Below are 8,658 nucleotides of genomic sequence, written 5' to 3'. Positions count from 1 at the left end.
TTTTATCTCTGCAGATCAGTTAAGTATCTGTGCATTCACAGTGCAATTTTCAAAGTGACTGCATCCTTATATATAGTAGTTGGTGTTGGCTCTTGCGTTTATGTTGGGGTTTTACAGCATGCAAATATAGTTTGGTTGTATGACCAGGCCTTCTGTCTCTTGTTAGATAAGGCAGGAATAAAGGCTCCCACCCAAGTAAGTGAGTCAACTTTAGGGCTAAACCGCAGAGTCAGACATTATAAGAAGCTGCGGGAGGATTAGGCTCTGGAACCAATGGGGCTTTTAGCAACTTCCTCTTTGCACCGTGGGAAAATTATGCCCTGAGGGTGCAACACTGGATCCTTTTGGGGGTGCACTCCCACCCTCATGAAGACACCCAGTCTGTGCAGAAAGGGTGAGACAGAGGAGAGGAGGAAAAAAGTACAAACAAAGTCAAACCTCTTCCCACAAGTCATTGGGTGGCTTTCTCACTGCATCAGCCTTCCTGTGGCCCCACCCTCTGATCACCACCAAGACTTGGGCCGCAGGCAGCATTCCAATTGATTCAGAAATCGCATTTCTCCTGGCCACAGTCAGATTTCCTCACCGGTGGGTGCTCCAGACTATTTCCCCTTACTTTATATTAGGTCTAAAGCTCTGGGACTGTCCCAACAAAGTGCCTTCTCTGGTTTTTCTGCACCTCCGCTGAGGAGCCTCTGCTGATTCCACACATATAAATTTAAAGACATGAAGAAGCAACCTAACTCTCACCTGGGAAATTGTAGGAATCACTGTTGCAAAACTTACTTATAAATCAATCTAAGGAGTCAGACAACCCTAAAGCAAAAGAGGGCAAGAAGTCATTCCACCAATGTCCATCATTGGGGAGTTCTGTTGTTTTTGATATCTTTATTCCCTAGTTAAATATTAGTCATCCAAGAGTTCTTTTTTCTTACTTTTTCTGTAATATAAAACAGTCCTCCACATAAATAAGTTACATACTATGTCAATTATGACAACATGATGAAGATTAAGAAATTACAATTAAATATTTCACCAAGATTTGCATAGCCACTTGAGTATATGTGTATGTATGTATATATGTTGTACATTCTTATACATATGAATAAATGAGTCTGAAAATATTGCTACTAAGATTCTTGCTCATACATGAATGGATTTATTTTAAGCAAAGGTCTTGGTATAGAATTTAATAATGAGCACTGGACTACTAACCCACCAGTGCTTGGTGACCTATACAGGATTGTTATGAGTCAGAACCAACTCAATGGCACTTAACAGCAACAACAGCAACATTCCAAGCAAAAATGCATTTAAAACTATCTCTGTGATCACTGGCTGGTTGCAGGCAAGTTTTCCCAGTAATACTTGTTTTGATCTTGTTATGGATCTTTTTTTTTTTTAAAAAAAGAGTCCATTGAAATCAGTGGCTTTTGAAGGGGACTTCTGGTCCAGTTAAATTCAAGCCAATGAGAAAGTTTTAAGGAAAAGATAAAATTCATTGATGAGACAAAGGCAAGGCAAATTACAGTGATGATTTTTTTTTTTTTTTTTTTTTAATCATCACAACAATGTATCTGCTTGTTCTTCAAGGGTAGCAAGGGTAGTCCTATGAATTTCACTGAGACACCTGTGATAGTCAGGTTCTGCATCAACTTGATTAAGCCAAGATTCCCAGTTGTTTGGCAGTTGGTAGTTAACTGGATGATGATTGGCTATAAGCAGGCATAGTAAACTCTATGATAATTAGCTATGAGCAGCCAATCAATTGAAAGGATGTCTCCTTGGGGGTGTGGTCTGCTCCCAATATAATAAACATGTAGGAAATACTCACACTCTTTTTCATCGCTGGGTCTGTATCTCGCATCTGGGTTATCCTCCAACATTTGTTTCTTTGAACCTGAGCCTGCTCTATTGTGTGCTTGCCTACTGACCTTACTGTCAAGTGTGCCTGGCAAACTAGATGCCCACCAGAGGGCCACACATGCCTGTTCTGTCACCCAGCTCATGTGCACCATGCCACTGGTTCTGTCTAGGCCTTGGTCAACAGTCACCCTGCTTTTACCCTTTTCCAGTTCCAAGGTCCTACTCTGTACCCCAACTTGGGATTCCTAGCATCTAGAGCCATCTGCTGATCTTGGTTTTCCTGACCTGCTCTTGGGACTCTCTTATAGCTACAATTGTGAGCCATTTTCTTGATATAAATTTCTGCTAAACACACACACACACACATAAACGTATATATGTAGCACTGGTTTTGTTTTTTTAGAGAATCCAGCCTAAGAGATTTGGTACCAAGAGTGGTTCTAGAGAAACAATATCACAAGAATGAGTTGTTTTTTTTTAATGCTTCTTATATCTGACTAAATTTAAAGGCACTGATAACTCTGTTTCCACTAGTAAAGAGAGTGAGGGTGCTGCTAATTCATGGCATGAGGTGGCAATATTAATACACAAAATATCACCACCAATGGATTCTGTGTGGGGAGAAGCAAAGCTCTAGGTGATCATGTGCATGATACGTTTCTGCAACGTTGCCAGGATGAGAATTATAGAGAAGCTGGTTGGTTGATGCTAGTTATAATAGACCAAGTGATTAAAGAAAGAGATGTCCTTAGGGCTAAAATGCCACATAAAATACCTCGAAGTTTCCAATTGTGCCCTGAAAGAAAGCCTACTTTCTTGTAGTGGCAAGGCTGATATTTCTGAAAACCAGACTCAAAGTCTTACTGTAAGAGTGACAGAATTACAATGCTGGCTCAACTCCCAACTTGGAGTGGTGTCCAGTGCTAAAGTGAGGACATTGATTGGGAAGAAACGGGATCCTAAACTTGATATGGGGGCATTTGGGCAGATAATCAGGAAGTTGGGGACATAGAGCTTATAGATCACATTGAGTCATTCTTGCCAACATTCCCACCCCTTCCATTTGAAGGGGTGACTCCATTATCAATGAAATCATCTCCTCTATGTACTTTGATGAGATTAACTCAACTGTGCCTGCTGAGATGGTGACTGAGGCACTTCCGGAGGCATCATCTAAGGTAGATATCTTGCAACACATTGCTGAACGTTCCTAGGAAATATCTCCACCAATTATTGTTTCTAGACTATAATTAGACTTAAGTCCCATCAACCCCCAAGGGTGAAGCACAATTTGTGACTCAAAAAGAAGTACACTACACTCCAAAAGAACTGCTTGTTTTTTCCAATTTATATGAGCAGAAACCAGAAGAATATATATGGAAATGGTTATTAAGGGTGTGGGATAATGGTGCAAGGAACATAACATTGGATCGGTATAAGTTTGTTGATATGGGCACACTAAGCACAGATTCTTCATTCAGTGTTTCAGCTTGAGAGGTTAGAAAAGGATCTAATAGTTTATTTGATTGGTTCATTTAAGCATGGACTGCACGGTGGCCTATAATATATCAAGTTAAAGTACCAGACCTGCCTTACTATTCTGTGGAGGAATGAATCCAAAGGCTTCAGAAAATTGGCATGTTAGAGTGCATTTATCAGGAGAAACCCATAAGCCCACACATGGAGTGCCCAGAGGACACCACCTTTCACCACAATGGTGAGGAATACATTTGTGAAGGCAGCCCCAGCATCCTTGAAGACTGTTATGATTGCTGGATTTTGAAAACCAGATTTGACAATGGGGACTACCCTAATTGAATTAAAACACCTAACCACTCTGTGGTGGTCCATTACATTGGTGACATTATGCTTATTGGTCCTAGTAAGGAAGAAGTATCAATGACTCTAGATTTATTGGTAAAACGTCTGTGTGCTAGAGGGTGGGAAACTAACCTAACAAAAATTCAGGCACCTTCCACCTCAGTTAAATTTCTAAGGGTTCAGTTGTGTGGCATCTAGAGAGATATTTCTACTAAAGAGAAGGATAAGTTATTGCATTTGGCCCCTCCCACAACGGAAGAAGAGGTACAACACCTGGTAGGACTTTTTAGATTTTGGAGGCAACATATTCCTCATGTGGTTGTGCTACTCCAGCCTATTTACCAAGTGAGTCAGAAAGCTGCTAATTTTGAGTAGGGCCCACAACAAGAGAAACGTCTTCAAGAGGTTCAAGCTGCTGTGCAGGCCTCTCTGTCTTTTGAACCATATGATACAGCAGATTCAATGGTACATGAAGTGTCAGTGGCAGATGGAGATTCAGTTTGGGGTGTTTGGTAGGCTCCTATTGGTGAATCACAGCATAACCCCTTAGAATTTTGGAGCAAAGCCCTTCCATCCTCTGCAGATAACTACACTTCTTTTGAGAAACAGCTTTTGGCTTGTTACTGGGCCTTAGTGGAGACTGAACATCTAACTGTGGGCTACCACATCGCTATGTGACCAGAGCTACCTATCATGAACTGGGTGTTGTCTGGCCCACAGAGTCATGAAGTTAGATATGCACAGCAGCATTCTATCATTAAATGGAAGTGGTATATATGAGACTGAGCTTGAGCAGGATCTGAAGGCATGAGTAAGTTTCATGAGGAAGTGGCCCAAATGTCCACAGTCCCCAATCCTGTTCCATTGCCTTTACTCTCCCAGTCTGCACCTCTGACTTCATGGGAAATTCTTTATGATCAATTGACTGAGGAAGAGAACATTCATACTCAGTTTACAGATGACTGTGAGCTATATGCAGGTACCAATCCAAAGTGGAGAGCAGCAGTACAGGCCCTTACTATCCTGAAGGACAGTGATGAGGGGAAATCCTCCAGTTGAGCAGAACTTCCCAATGGGAGAAATGTATGATATATGACTGTATATTGATTCATGGGCTGTTGCCAGTGGTTTGGCTGAATGGTCAGGGACTTGGAAGGTACATGATTGGAAAATTGGTGACAAGGAGATAAGACAAAATATGTAGCTAGACCTCCCTGAATAAGCAGAACAAATGAAGATGTTTGTGTCTCATGTGAATGTGTACCAAAGGGTTACTTCAGTAGAGGAGGATATTAACAAGTAAGTGAACCTGATGACATGTTCTATAGAAACAACATGCTCTTTCTCTAGTCACTCTTATCGTTTCTCAGTGGGCTCATGAACAAAGTGGCCATGATGGCAGAAATGGAGGTTATGCATACACACAGCAGCATGGACTTCCACTCACCAAGACTGACTTGGCTACAGTCACTGCTAAGCGTCCAATCTGCCAGCAGCAGAAACCAACACTGAGTTCTAGGTATGGGACCATTCCTTGTGGAGATCAGCCAGCTACCTGGTGGCAAGTTGATCTCCATGAGGAGACCACTTCCATCATGGAAAGGCAGCGTTTTGTTCTTACAGAAACAGGCATTTATTCTGGATGTGGATTTGCTTTCCTTTCATGAAATCCTCCTGCCAGAACTACCATCTGTGGTCTTACAGATTGCTTTACCCATCATCCTGGTATGCCACACAGCATTGTCTCAGATCAAGGGACCCACTCCACAGCAAATGAAGTGTGGCAATGGGCCCGTGCATATGATATTCACTGATCTTACCATGTCCCTAATCATTCTGAAGCAGTTGGTTAGATTGAATGATGGAAGGGCCTTCTAAAGGTACAATTACAGTGCCAGCTAGGTGGCAATACCTTGGGAAAATGTTCTCCAGTAGGCTGTGTATGCTCTAAACCAGTGTCTAATATATGGTGCTGTTTCTTAAATTGCCAGGATCCATGTGTCCAGACAACAAGGGGTAGAAATGGAAGTAACATCACTCACTATTACTCCTAGTAACCCACTTGGAAAACGTTTGCTTCCTGTCTCTGCCACCCTGTGCTCTTTGGGTCTGGATATGTTAGTTCTAAAGGGAGGAATACTCCCACCTGGAAGCAAAGCACTGACTCCATTGAACTTGAAGTTAAGAATGGCCCCTGGTCACTTTGTACTCTTCATGCCTCCAGATCAACAGGCAAAGAGGAGAATTACTATATTGCGTGGTGTGATTGATCCTGATTACCAAAGAAAAATCGGCTTGACCTGACATAATGGAGGTAAAAAGAATATGTGTGGCATCCAGGAAATTCCTCAGGATGTCTTTTGGCACTACATGTAAATGGTAAACTACAGCAACCCAATTCCAACATGAAGACTAATAGCCTAGACCCTTCAGGAATTAACGTTTGGGTCATTCTACCAGGCAAAGTATCACGCTTGCTGAGGGCAAAGGGACTACAAAATGGGTAGTTGAAGAAGGAAGTTCTAAATACCAGCTGGAGCCACATGACCAAGTGCAGAAACAATGGTTGTAATTTTCTTTTCCCTTTATGGTTCCAGGGTCCTTGCTCCTGGACTGCAAGATCAGTAACACCCCTCTTTTTGCAGTAGAATGTCTACTTTTACATTTGCAACAATCGCAATCAGTTCATTTTCCCAAACTCAAAGAACATTTAAAAGGAACATGAATCAAATACCTACAGGATTCCAAAACTGCCATTTTGACATGGGATAAAATGTAGAGCATGCAATTTGGAGAAGGATGTCATGCTGGGTAAGGTGGAGGGTCAGAGAAAAAGAGGAAGACCCCCAACAAGATGGATCAGCCAGGTGGCATCATTGATGGCGTCAAGTGTGGCAGCGGTAGTGAGGTTGGCCCAGGATCGGACATTGTTTCGTTCTGCTGTGCATGGGGTCGCTATGAGTCACTTCTGACTCGATGGCACTGACAACAACAGCAACATACAATTTGGGGGGAAGGGGTAGAGAGATGGAAACACTGTCTTCAGAAGGGAATCTAGCTAGATGAAGAATATGTTGGGAAACACAGAGAAGCCAGCCTAAAACAACACTTTACCTCATCCACCCTACAGCCTTGATTGTGCCCCTTCATATTTTGATATGAAATGCAATTGAAATATGATCAGATTTCATATTTTGCTATTGTTGTTTAATAAAACTATTTATGATTTTATTGCAATACTTTTTTGACTTATGCTTGTATGTATGTGTGTATACATATGCATATACATATGAGATGGAATCCTGGTGTGGTGGTGTGGGCTAATGCGTCAGACTGCAAAGTCATTTGAACTGCAAAGTCGGTGGTTCAAGCTCACCATCTGTTTCCTGGAAACCCTATACAGGGTCACTATGAGTCAGAATCAACTCAACAGCACTTAACCATAACAACAACATACATATGAGAGAGAAAACATAATTATCATATACATATCTGTTACCTAAAATTGACAGTGGCGTGAGAAATCGTGATGGTGCCCATATACTAGTGCTTCTCTGTGTGTGTGTTCTTGCTTGAGCAGTTGCTGACAGCAGCCAGGGAACTGAGACTGATAAAGCTGCAGGAGGGCTGTGCATGCATAACCTTTACTTCATGCAGGAAAAGTCACTGTAAAAAGATCATCAACGAGGCTGGGCAATGCTTGAACAGGACTGTCCTGTAATGTTGAACATGTGGTGTTATTTAAGGCTGAATCCCCCTGGGTCTGAAAGCAGTCCTACTGCTGGAATATTGAGATATGATGCTATTGCCCTGATGGGGTCAGAGCCGGAGACCACACTCCTGTGGGTGAGAGGTCAGATTTCCCATGAAGAGAGGGAGTTTTTTACTTCTAGTCATTGTGGAAAAGGTCAGGAAATAGGGACTCAGCAGGTGGTCTTAAATAGGGTATCCCTTTATGGCACAGATACGTCACCTCTGACTCTGCTAGCATCGCTTGTTCATGCTGGAACAGAAGTGATTATGAACATTCTGTGAGTGTGACTAATGTGCAATTCCAGGATTCCTGCTGACACACAGCACAAGGAGCATATAAGATACAGGCAGAAGGTCCAGGAGAGGCCCTGCAGTACAGCTGTGTCACCCAGAACATCATGGAATTGTTGATGAGCATTAAGAAAGAAATGACTTGTGCTGTAGTCCTTGGGTTCCAATTATTGATGCACCACTTTTTAGCATTAAAAAAAAACAACCCAAAAACAAAAACAAAAAACAATTGTAATTGTGACTTGGGGGAAGGTTTACAGAGCAGATTATTTTCCATTTAACAATTCAAACACATTTTGTTTCCTGCCATCAATTGACATCCCCACAATATCACTTACCCACTTTTTACCTCTTCTTGCCTTCTGAATTTTGTCTTTGGGCAATTGCTGCCATTTTGATCTCAAATGGTTAATTATTCTAAGGAATGCACACTTCCTTAATGTTATTGTTCACCTTATAAACATGCCCATTATTTGACTAAAAATTGAGCCACCTAGGCAGGTTCAGTTCCAGGCCTGAAGAATGACTAAGGCTGTAGTCTCAGGACTCCTACAGCCTCTAACTGACCAGTAAGCCTGGTTGTTTTTATGATTTTGAATTTTGTTCCACAATATTTTCTCACTTTACATAGGAACTTCTAATGTGATTTCTTTCAGAGGGTTTGGTAGTGTTATCCAGGCACCATCTAGCTCTTCTGGCCTCAGCGTCATGGTCCATTAGTCCACTGGATGAATTGTTTCCATATGTCTTATATTTTCTTCACTGTTCTTTGCTCTTGACATTGAGAAACCAATAGTTGCACATTAGATAGGCACTAACAATCTTTTAAGACTCTAGTCTTACTAGTATTTCTTGAAAAGACCACCTCTGAATCCTCAGTTTATTGGCAAATGAAGAACCACTTCTTGTTTCAGTTCATCACATGTT

The 8,658-nt window shown here is 41.7% G+C and overlaps 1 pseudogene; it reads left to right on the top strand.

Annotated features, from left to right (window-relative positions):
- The first annotated feature begins 3,699 nt into the window (after positions 1-3,699).
- LOC102814874 lies at positions 3,700-5,991 on the top strand (annotated as a pseudogene).
- Positions 5,992-8,658: the final 2,667 nt, after the last annotated feature.

Source organism: Chrysochloris asiatica, unplaced genomic scaffold, assembly GCF_000296735.1.
Source record: "Chrysochloris asiatica unplaced genomic scaffold, ChrAsi1.0 scaffold00146, whole genome shotgun sequence".
Lineage (NCBI taxonomy): Eukaryota > Metazoa > Chordata > Mammalia > Afrosoricida > Chrysochloridae > Chrysochloris > Chrysochloris asiatica.
The sequence above is the reverse complement of the archived record's forward strand: the minus strand, read 5'-3'. Positions and strand labels throughout refer to the sequence as shown.